The following is a 12,132-nucleotide window of genomic DNA, read 5'->3' on the forward strand; positions in this document are numbered from 1 at the left end:
CGTGAAGGAAAGCACATTTTCCCTTTCTTCCGGCATTTGAACATGCTGAATCGAGTGTTCGGTACAGTTATTTTAAGTGCTCCTTCAAAGTCTCTTACTTTACAAAGTGGTGGATGCACCGGCAGCAAATATAACACGCAAGATGCCATTTATTAGTATCTCCTCTCTCGACATATTCCAAATGAGGCAGTAATGCTGCCTGCGATTTCGATACCACCCTGTGACATCAGCTTGACTTCTAACCTTATCAGAATGAGTGAATTCAGGTTAAACAGATAAGTCAGTTACTTAGTAAACATGTGATCAGTAAACATGCGACGGTTTATGAACTGCTATCCGAAATACATTATCAAATGGTATTGTACCTATCTTAGTCAACAGATAAGCCATCTTTGTAAACAGATATCAAGAAATATTCATTAAACTGTACTATCGTGAGATAGTGAGTGAGTAAGTGACTGATATGTTTTGAAAGCATAGGGTGCGGCAGCGTTCATAGTAGGCTATTAAAAACACACCATAAGGCAGTAACTGTAATTTATTTATTACCTCTTATGTCAGTTAATAGTTAAAGGTATGTCATTTACTGATGTGTAAGTCATTGTCCATTGCATGGATTACTTTTTGAATCTGGAGTCTTTCAAATGATGCCCCCTTTAAACAAAACATTTATCTAGGCGGCGTTGGAAGCTTGCCATAACTCGGCGTAACGTATTTCTTGGGACACTGCCGACGGCAGTTCTGATGCGATTCTTCAACTCAGGAATGGTACCACAACGTGTTCGGAAAACTTCTTGCTTCAGGTGGCCCCAAAGGAAAAAGTCTGCACATGAAAGATCAGGTGAGCGAGGCGGCCAGGAAATGTCACCAAAACGGGAAATTACTCTACCTAGAAATGTTTGTCGCAATTGTCCGTCCATCTGGAACTTTCCCATGGCGTTCCAAGTTGAAATGTTGCCGAAATAGACGCTGGGTAGCAATAACAGAGTAGTTATTCTTGAAATAAACTTTCAACAGCAAAGGCGCGATGCTGTGCACTCCACCGATCCATATCACTGTCACACTCGAAATGGCAGCTCATTAGTACACGAATGCGGCACGAGTTGGCGCGTATTCTTGTAGTACGTCATTGTACTACGCAAGTCAAATTACGCTATGAATGCTGCCGCACTCTGTATGAAGTACAGAAAAGTTAATTTCATTTATTTATTCCAAAGATAACTATTCTTTTACACTAGAAATATACGGTGAAATATCCTCTGTTAATATTATTACATTTTTTACATACAGATTTTTATTTTTAATATAATGAGAGGATACATTTAAGTTCTCGATAGCTCGTGTTCGAGAATAGTGTGCAATCCAGTTGAATCGTATCCCGGCAAGGGCATTGCTCATTTTTCACATCTCCTGCTTCGAAATAGCCTAATGTCTCTACAACCTCAATCATGTTTTCAAATTCGGCATTAATGATAACCGAAACAGTTTCAGTCAGAGTTTTCCAAATCTTTAATTCTACTCGTCAATTGCCTTGTTGTTGTATGTTCAAATGAGGATCGTTGCATAAGTCCAGTTTTAAATCAAATGCGTAAATAAATCCGCCTGTTTCGATTAAATCCTGAAAACAGATTATAACAAGGTCTTACGTAATTGTCCGAATCAAAACTGAGTTCCAGTGGTTTACTGGTATAGGATGTCGGTCCATATGTCCATATACACGGAAGAAAAGTTCACTGTATAATGATGAAGCACAAAGGGATTCGATCTGGACCGTTCATAACTGCATTGATGAGACAGGTGATGATGATGTTTTTCGGCATAACACCCAAGAAAGCATTGTCTTGAAGAAATGACCAACTTCCTCGTGAAACGGAATACGTTTTACATAAGACATGGTCAATGGGATGTTTGGTAACAGTTTTTCTGGTGCTTTGCCATGGCTTAAAGAGATGCCAAGACTCAATTTCACTCTTCTAATAAATATGGAAGCATGTTAAAGAATGACATTATAATCTGCTGTTTCCTCGGGTGAAACTAAACAGAAGGATTCTTTGCTGCGTTGTAAGATGATCTTGACATCCACTAAATTGATCAAAAGTATGTTTTGCTGGAAAATATCACAGTGAGTTTGACCTATCATATTCAGAGACTAACTGTTTTTGATGATTTCTAATCGTTTTTCAGACCTTCGTTCAATTTCTCCGCCAACAGACTGGCTTCGGTGAGACAGGTGTCTTTCTAGAAAAATTCAAGGGAAAGCTCCCTAAGAGAACGAGACTTTATAATGACGCCCAACGTGGGGCGCCATTATAAAGTCTCGTTCTCTTAAAGAGCATACACTGCGGACTTTAAAAAGACTACTGAAGAATTACTTTCTAGCCTTTTAAAACAAAAAGTCAGAAGAAGGGTGTATAAGACCCTTTTATTCGAACACAAAGATTAACAATTATCCAACTGTTTGGGTTTACACAATCCAAGCACTTTTGGCTTAATAGAAATACGTAACGTTGAACAATTTCAAATGTGATAGATTAACCTGACGCCTAACAGATAGTTTAACGCAGAGGAAAGGCTCTGGTTTATAGAAAACTGGCGAGACAAAGCCAAATTGCGAGAAGCACTCAACGCCACAGAATCAAACTGCTATCACGGCACAAAGTGGCCTGGGATAGGCAGGCGCGCTCTAAAACGAACTTCCAAAACTCCAAGTAGCACTTCTTTATACTTTTATAATCTGAATTAATGCTCGCTATCTCATTTACATTCTGGCATGAAAAGCGCGGGTGAAAAGAGTGATAGGAAAGTATTACAAATTAACTATTAGTTAAAAATAAATAGATAAACTTCACAGATTAAACTCGTTCATCTTTAAATGAGAACAAGAATACGTCCTCATAGGCACAAAATTGTTTTTTATTTTTAAAGTACCAAGAAAAATTGTATTTCTGTAGAAAGTCTACTCCGGGTATGCAAGGGTCTGTAATACACTCATGTCCATCACTTAAGGATAATTCAGAACCACATGGAAATCGAACTCTAAAGTAAAAATTTCACCTGTAGAATTCTCGCACACATTATTAAAAATAATACGCAAATTATAGGAAGCCATCAGATGACGACGAAAGTACGTCATAATGACGGGAGTGTAAGAAAAGTGTATACAAGGAATGGTAGCAAAGAAGTAAAATTGTCCGGAAACGTTCTGTAAACAGCTCAGTGCCACAACCGAATAGTTATGACACAGAGGATAACATGTGGATGATTTTTTACATAGTAGAATTATCGGCCGACTGGAATGTGGGCGTACTCAGATGAAAGTATCCGAGAAACTTGGAATAGTTCAAAGTTTCATTTATAGACTTTGGAACGATTCCAAAATGATAGAAATGTGAGTAGACGTTACAGTTCAGGTCGCTCCCGAGTTATAATGCTGAATGACGACCGGTATTTGGGAGTAACTGCTAAAAGAAGCAGACGGAGCATAGCATCAGACCTATTTCGTCGGCTATCTTCAGTCACGGATACGACAGTTTCAAAGCAAACCGTGTACAAATGTTTGGGAGAGATTGGTTCACATGGCTCATAGACCTGTCAGATGTGTTCCGCTCACGGCAACTCACTGTCGCCAGCGGTTAGCCTGGAGTAGAGAACATGTAATGTAGACATCGTCCCAGGGGGGCTTGTGTGATGTTTTCCGATGAGACCAGTTTTAGCTTGCAGTTTGATTCACGTCGGACATTCATATTGAGAACTCCAAGTACCTGCTACCACTAAGACAACATCATTGAACTACATCGTTACGGTGGTGCAGGATTTCTCGTTTGGGATGGAATTATACTGGGCTCCTCTGCATGTTTAGATCGGAACCGCGACAGTCTAAATTTATCGTGAAATCATTCTGAAACAGCATGTAAGTTTGTTTAGGGGTGCCATGGGAGCAGTACTTGTATTTATGGATGACAACGCCAGCCTCAACGTGCAAACATTGTAAAAGAATGCCTTCAGTCTAAGGATATCACTTGTATGGAATGGCCAGCACTCTCACCAGACTTGAATCCGATAGGCCATGTGTGGGACATGCTTGGACTGCAGCCCGCCAAGCACCTTCAACAAGTGTACGGAGCTTCGGAGAGCATTGCTTGCTGTGTGTAGTAATCTTCCCCGGGATCAGCTCGGTAATTTGATACTCAGCATGCCTAGACGTGTACAGACTGTATTTCACCGTCTGGAAGACATACAATGTATGAACCATCATACCAACCATGTAAAATTAAAATTTTGTAAAGGGAGATTTTTTTGTAATTGCTCCCTCTTTTTTTTAAAGTATCATTACATACACCATCTTTTTTTGTTCTTTACCTTTTGTTTAATAAATGGGCTTTATTAGTAAGTCACGTTTATTTTGTTTCTGAACATTAATTTGCCGGAGCTGGCATTACCTTTAATTTAAGGACATGAGTGTATTTGCTTCATATGCAGTGTGATAGTAGGCGGCACTGCCAAATGTGATGTTAAGGTTTAATTTTCCATCGATGTCGATTTAATGCCCGAGTACTGTCTGGAGGGTACCGCAAAGCAGCGTCCAGATGACATTACCTTCCAATTGTTGAGCTAAATCTTTCGGGATGTTGATAACTTTGGCTGCAGTATCGATGGTCATATTGTAAGGAACTCCGCTAATATGACCATCCATTACTACAGCCACTCATTGCAGAAATTAATTACTTATTGCTTTAAAATGGCACTTCTTAATATCTGGAAAACGCCGCTCCGCGAGATGGCCACTAATTTGTTTTCTTCCTCTTTGCTGGGGAGTGGTCTTTTCCGTGCGTTGGTGTGTTCTGTTGTTCTTTCGTAAGTGGCTTTCATCACAGCAGTTCCAGCACTTTAGGCTCGGTTTCTTGTCACTCCTATTCCGTTTCAAGGCATTGACCTGCCTAGTTAATTCGTCTAGCCTAGCAGTCCCTTAATCTTTTGGCCCCTGTGACCTGGGCAGCTCTGACTGAGTGGTGTTTATTACGAGTTGTTTGCTCAGCTGGCTTGAACTTCAAGGTGTACATTACTCTCTTCTAAAATTTTTGAAATCCGCCATTCACAGGGCTTTCTGTATCTCAGGTTCCCGAATGCCATTGATGAAGTACTGCAGGGATAATTTTCCCCTTGTTTCTAACGGACAGTGCAAAAAGGCCACGTGGGACAACCTTCCAACATCTGTACCAAGCTACTGGCGAGATTTTCACTGAAATCTAACATAGTTTTTAAACACTTCTCGTCAAAGCGCAGCTCCAACGCTCTCGACAGAGCTTCGGAATCTAGCCTCTGATTTTCGAAAAGAGTTTGAAGACATCTGCTGCGTCTGCGTCAGAAAAGCGGCGAGATGGCAGGCTTTTAACCTCGGAATCCAATCAATTAGCGTTTAAACCTTTAGAGAACTGAGTCTTGTACAGTTTCCAGGAGGTCTTTCCATCATATGCGGGTAGCTTTAGAGAGGGTCAGGACGACTGATGTTCAAAATTAAGGCATTAGAATAGTGATCAGCTGCCATTAGCTTTTTTAAACTGTCAACTTCCTTGGCGACAGCAGCAGAAATTCTGTCATCAATTTGGCGTTACAGAAAAGAAACTCTTCTTTGAATTTCTTGAATTTTATTTTCAAAGCGTCTGTTCTGCCTTCGATAGCCTCGAATTTGTTTTCTATTAGGGTAATATTTTCTTTTTTACCTACTTCAATCATTTCTTTAACGGATTCTTGGCTAGCCTTTCATCTCCTCCTGGCCCGTTTTAATTTCTTCTTTAACGGAGTTGACGGCCTCTTCCATCCATTCTTGAAATGCAGCAAAGGCAGTCACTATCTGTCTTGGCTGCTCACCATTGCTTTTGTCACCGGCACTCAGCCCCACTCTTGACACCAAAAATTGTTGCGTGCGTACGGGTTGATAAGAGATTAAATGCACACAGAATTTATGATAGCTTGATAAAATTTATTTCACCAAAAGGAACACTTCGCAGTTCTGGAACTTTCCACAAAAATACTTGTACAGCTCCTCACAGTAAAATCACTCGTCACATTTCAAATTAGTTAAAATGTTTAACACAACGCAATGCAAAGCACATCTAAAGAGCAACGCTAACACAGAGATATCTCAGTACTCCAAACTCACGTTGAACTAAACATTTACTGAGAAACTGATGCTCTCTCCGTGCTTATATAGTTCCCCCGATCGCCAAGCAATCTCTAGTACTTCTCGAAACTCCTATGAAGGCCGGATACTGCTAAAGTTACATATATAAATTACATTTATTCAATCACAATACCAATTCAAATATACATGGAGTGCAGCAAAATGTGGCGATTTCTCGGCAAATTCGGCGACAAAAATCAGTCGCTAAAACCGTCATCGGCTTGGCCATATCTGGCCGATATAGCAATATAGTCATTCACTCATGGTTAAATAGACTACCCCCTGTATTCTAATTTTTCCGTGAAAGCATCCTCTTTTTCAAGTATTTCATGATACATTATGCAAAAATACTGCAATTTCACCAAAAATTATTTATATATGTAGAAAATTCGTAACAATATTAATTCCTCATCAGTGGACAAAGTAGCAATTGAGCAAAAATCTACGGACAATCTATTTACAAATCTTCCTTCAGAACGTTAGGTATATTTGAAAGCAATCGCGGTCAGACTACGGCACAGGGACAAGGAAATCTGTGTGCGAGCATTAATGGATGATGGATCACATCGTTCCTATTCTGTGAAGAGCTTAGTATAATTAAATTTTTTCCTTCCGAAAAGGAAGTGTTGTTTCAAGAATTGTTTGGCGGAGGAATTCTCCGGTTGCTCAGCACAGTAGATATGCAGTCACACTTCAAAGTTTAGATCGAAGGTATTCATTCTACTTCAGTGTCTCTGCTCGATCAATTGAAGATTTGCGCCAACATTACCCGGAATACGTGATAAAGCATTACTTTTTTAGCTTGCTTCTCGAGGGATGAAACTGACAGATATTGGAAGAGATACGCCACCTATAGTTCTTCTAGAAGCTGACGTACTTGGATGCATTTTGACAGAATTGAGGTACTTGAATCTAGAGTTTCAGCCGTAGGGATTTTACAAGGTTGGACAGTTTTAGGACTAGGTAAGAAAAACCAAGTGGTTAATATTGTTACGTTAAACCTCCAGAATACGGAATTGCTTAAGATATCGGATTTAGAAGTTTTGGCATTAAAAGAAATCATAAAATCCTAATCAAAGAAGAAACTTTGACCTATTTCAGGAAAACCATAATGGTATGTGAAATATGGCATTGTGAAGTAGCTTTAACGTGGCTAGCTGGACATCCTGCTCCTTATGATTTTACTGCTGCGGCATAACAGAACCATGACTTCCCACGATAACAAAACGTTTGTTAAACGAAAATAACTTTGAAGTCTACGACGCTGTATTCCAACTGTAGGAATTAGAATGCAATATTGACACTTTTCGAATGGTGCAACTTTCAAAGCTTAGTTATTATATCCCTCATAGGCCTGCCATCAAGGCATCCAGCAGTATTACGAAAGTTCACCCGTGTTCGACTCTTCCTTCAAGCGACCTGGATAGTTTTCCTTAAAAGAAGTTTTGAGTGTTGGACCGAGTCTGTTACATCAGATACCGCCACTATAGCTGATATTCTGTTTAGGTACCTTGAGAGTAACTGCTGACATAAAACAGGCTTATCCGCAGATATATTTAAGGGCCGAAGATAGAGACGGTTTGGTTTAGTTAATTATGGCAAAGCACACTAGGGTTATCTGCCTAAAGTAAGTAAGTAAGTAAGTTTGGGCTTCCCTGCTCCGGGAATTAAATCCCACTACAGGTCTACTCCCCCTTTGGGCACGTCGTGGAGGTTCAACCTCCACTATTACCCTCAAAGGGAGCAGCGCACCACCTGGATATGACACCAGGCAGCATCGATCGTCTAATGCTCTTACCAGTCGCTTGGGCGAGCCCGTCGCAGCGGGACATTACCCAGCGATCCCGGGGAAGACCCCCGGGCTACTAGTACCACGCCGCGCTAGGACGTGCCAGACTCCGAGGCCGGCCAATAAGTTACCTTTCCCAGAGCCTTCAAAACCACCAAGTTCATAAATTTTATACCCGCGTGGCCGAGACTGCCTAGGTACAGATCCCAGCCAGTAGCTTCGCAGAGTTCTCTACGTCGACCCCCGGGGGGTTATCTGCCTAAAGGGAGGGATGCCTTCATGGAGGACTTTCTAAGGGAAACTGGCTCGTATACACGTTACACACGGGGAAAACCACGAAAACGCCCATGCAGCCAGCCCGTACGCGGAATTCGAGCCTCGGACCGAACTACCAGTGTTCAGCGACTTTACCGCTCGGCCGCTGGTGGGCCTGAAGATAGAGATGTACACTGGTGTGCAAAACTTAAGCAGCAATGCAAATTTAAATCAGCTAACCATGCAGTTGCAGAAAAGGGGTTCTTGCTATCTGTACAACGAATACGCAATTCAGTAGAAAGGTCATGCATATGCAAATGTCCGAAAAAAAAAAGATCACAGGCTACGTGAACGTACGCAAAACGCATGCGCTCCTCTCGAGACTACCATAAAAAGAAGGACGAAGACGCAATTTCGCTGCAAGTACACGTGAAATCTTTCGTGAAATATGGCTGTAAGAAATCATCTGGATGACGAGTGGAAGAATGATCGGAAAGGTGGAGGAGGGGCGTAGTGTGACCAGTGTGGCTGAAGATTTCGAAGTCAACAAAAGTGTCGTTTCGCTGGCTTGGAAAGCCTTCCAAACCATAGGTACAGCTATTAGAAAGGTTGGTGCTAGCCGCTCCAGGACAACAACTGCAGAAGATAACGGATATATCGTCCTACTGGCGAAAAGAGCCCAAAACCAGTCAGCAAGCTCCACAGCTCAGCAACTGTGTACAGCAACCGGCGACAAATGTCGTGGTTTACTGTGTCCAGACACCTTCACAAAGATGGCCTATTCGCCCGACGTCCTGAACTCTGCTTCCCTTTGAAAGTTGGCCATCGGCACCACCGTTTACAGTGGTGCAAGGAGCGCAAAAACCAGACATCTCATCAATGGAGTCGTGTCCTCCTTACGGAGTCGTTTTAGTGCCCCAAGCGATTCTCAACGCCAAATTATTTGGAGAGACGTAAGGACACGGTTTAACCTCAGTAATATCATGGAAAGAGAAGAGACCATTACGGTGTCCTGGAGATCTCGTCTTGGGGGGCATTATGCTGAACTGGCGGACAGAGCTCCACGTTTTCGACAGAAGTTCTGTAACCGGAGATCGCTATTGTCAGGAGGTGATCCTTCCCTATGTGCGTCTGTTCCGAGGTGTAACTGGACCAGACTTCGTTTTTATGGATGACAATGCACGGCCACACCGGGCTCCTGCTGTTCAAAAGCTACTGAAAAGTGAAGATATCACTCGAATGGATTGGCCAGCGTACTCCCCTGATTTAAATCCCATAGAACATGTGTAGGATGCTTTGGGGAGACGCCTTGAGGCACGATTACATCCTCTGGCGAACACCCAACAGCTGAAACAGATGCTGATTGAGGAATGGGCACTCTCACCTCAAGATCTGTTGGACAATCTGGTGCTGAGTATGGGGAGCGGTGAGAAGCAACCATTGCAGTAAGGGGAGGGCATATCCCATACTAAGGAACATCTGCTTGTTGTTCTTCCTCATATAGAATCATGTGTAACGATACTATGAGTTCAATAAAGCCTGTTTTTGTTTAATTCCATACTGTATGCATTGTATTCATTTTTGCGCAATTATGCTTTCGTCATCATTTAAATACAAAATGCTGTCTCTTATTTCTGAATTTTATGTCTCTCAGATGACATCTCGTGGAGTTATGTCAAAAAGAACACCTGTTGCTTCAGTTTTGCTCACCAGTGTACTAAGGTTCTTTTGGTGGAAAGATGCTGAACGCACCAACCTCAAGATGTATAGACATTGCCGAGTGGTTTTTGGCATCTCTTCAACTGAGAAAAAGGGTTTACGTTGACAACCTTGTCACACTTGTTAACGACGTAAAAGAACTGGAGCAAATGAAATCTCAAGCTATACAATTAATGAATGAAGCGTCATTTGAACTGAGATGTTGGCTCACGATGGAGTTCAGTATCAGAAATGTCAGAGCTTACTCAGTCTTAAGTGAAATGCAGAGACTGATGAACTTTCCTGCGTTGGTCCTCGAGCTGATATGGAATTGATAGAAGTTGTTACGAAGAGGATGTTACGTTTTGTTATTAACAGCATACATGACCCCACAGACTTTACGTCATCTGTGATGCTATTGCCAAAGTTACTAATTCAAGAAGCATGGCACAATCAGTTGGGCTGGAACGAAGATTTATCATCCGATTTTTAATTCCGTCATCAGAAATAGGCTAAACATTTTAGATCTTGTTGAAAAAAGTAGAATTCCTCAAAGGATATTGGAAGGAACTTTCGAAATGGTTGCTTACAGATATTTACTTATATTCAAGGGTATGCTTGCTGTACTATTCCACGGTGAAAAGAAAAGGGAGAAATCTCAATGATTTTGGCATGCGCTATAACAGCTTCTGTTAAGAGGCCGACAATTCTGTAACAAGAGCTCTTCAGAGCTGCTGTGGGAACTAGAATTGGTTCGACAATAGTCAAAAGTTTTGAATTTTCCTTTGAAGACATACTTTTGAGCGGATTCGATGATAGTTTTGTGGATCATGAACACAAAACTATGGAACACATTCATTGGGAATAAAATGAAGGAAATCAGGGAAATCACCAATGTAAAAGGTTGGAGACATGTTCATGGGGAAGTCAAACCAGCAGACTTGCCTACCCGAATTTGTGACTGGTCGGACCTTCTGCAGAACCAATGGCGAGAGGATCCAATCTGGTTGTAAAGAAGGGAAGAGTCTTGGCAAATATCACAATTACCTGTTCCAGAACAAGCACTTCTGGAACGACGCAAGACAGTTGTCACAAATCTAGTTACCAAGAAGGAAAAGAAATTTAGCGAAAGATTTTTGTTTTTCAAGCTACGAAAGAATTTTCCACATGATTGCATGTTTTCAGATTTTGTAACAACATCAAGGCACACTCTAAGAAGCTGAAAGATGAGGTTTCATGTGAGGATACAGAAAGGGCAGTAAACACTCCAATAAAAATGATTTAGTCTGAATGGCCTTCTGAATTACGTGAGGACTATAATACAATACAGCTGTACATTGAAAATGGAATTCTGAAGGCTAAGACAAGACTCAATCTGTTAAGATCCATAGAACTTTACTTGTTTTATAGTTTCACCAGACCATCCTATTCCAGAGAGACTGATATGGCAAACCCATAGCACTTTAACGCACATTGGCGTATTAACTACACTAACACAATTAAGCTGATGATACCTGATCGATGTCAAATTGCTCGGATTGAAGATTTTCATATTTTAAAAGGCACAAATATTTTCTCTAAAACTGATTTATTCAAAGCTCTCAAATTCTATTGCAGAAGAAAACAAATGTAAAACAGCTGTCCCCACTCCTTTCTGTTTTTACACATTTAATGTAATGATTTACTGTTAAAAATGCTCCTGCAACATTCCTAAGAATTATTCCCACAGTCTTTAGAAGATTAGAATTCGTTTTCTCCTATTTAGACTATATACTTACTGCACCCAGTACTTGAACATGAAAATCATCTTAAATTAGTTTTCAAAAGATTAAATACCTTTGGTTTAAGAATAAATTTTTCAAAATCTGTGTTCGCTGTTCAACAAATCGAGTTTTTAGGTACCTAAATACACCTATATACGAGTTCCAGTCCTTTACCAAAAAGACTTCAAGCCATTACCAACAACAACATACAACCAGAAGCAATTCATGAACCAAAGTACAAATCCTTAATATTCGCCTTTCATCAAAAACTTGAAAAAGCAGCACTTAGATAAGTGTGCCAACATCATTATACCTCCTAGTTTTCAACCAATATCAAACATGTAAAAGGTGAGAAAATATTGCATCCAATACATTATGTAGGTTTAATAAAATTTCATCAATAGATTATGATACAATAGCTGATGAACAGATTCAAGAAGTTTTCA

Source organism: Stegodyphus dumicola, chromosome X2 (assembly GCF_044657685.1).
Source record: "Stegodyphus dumicola isolate Sdum_Otavi_A_Nest chromosome X2, ASM4465768v1".
In the NCBI taxonomy this organism is placed as follows: domain Eukaryota; kingdom Metazoa; phylum Arthropoda; class Arachnida; order Araneae; family Eresidae; genus Stegodyphus; species Stegodyphus dumicola.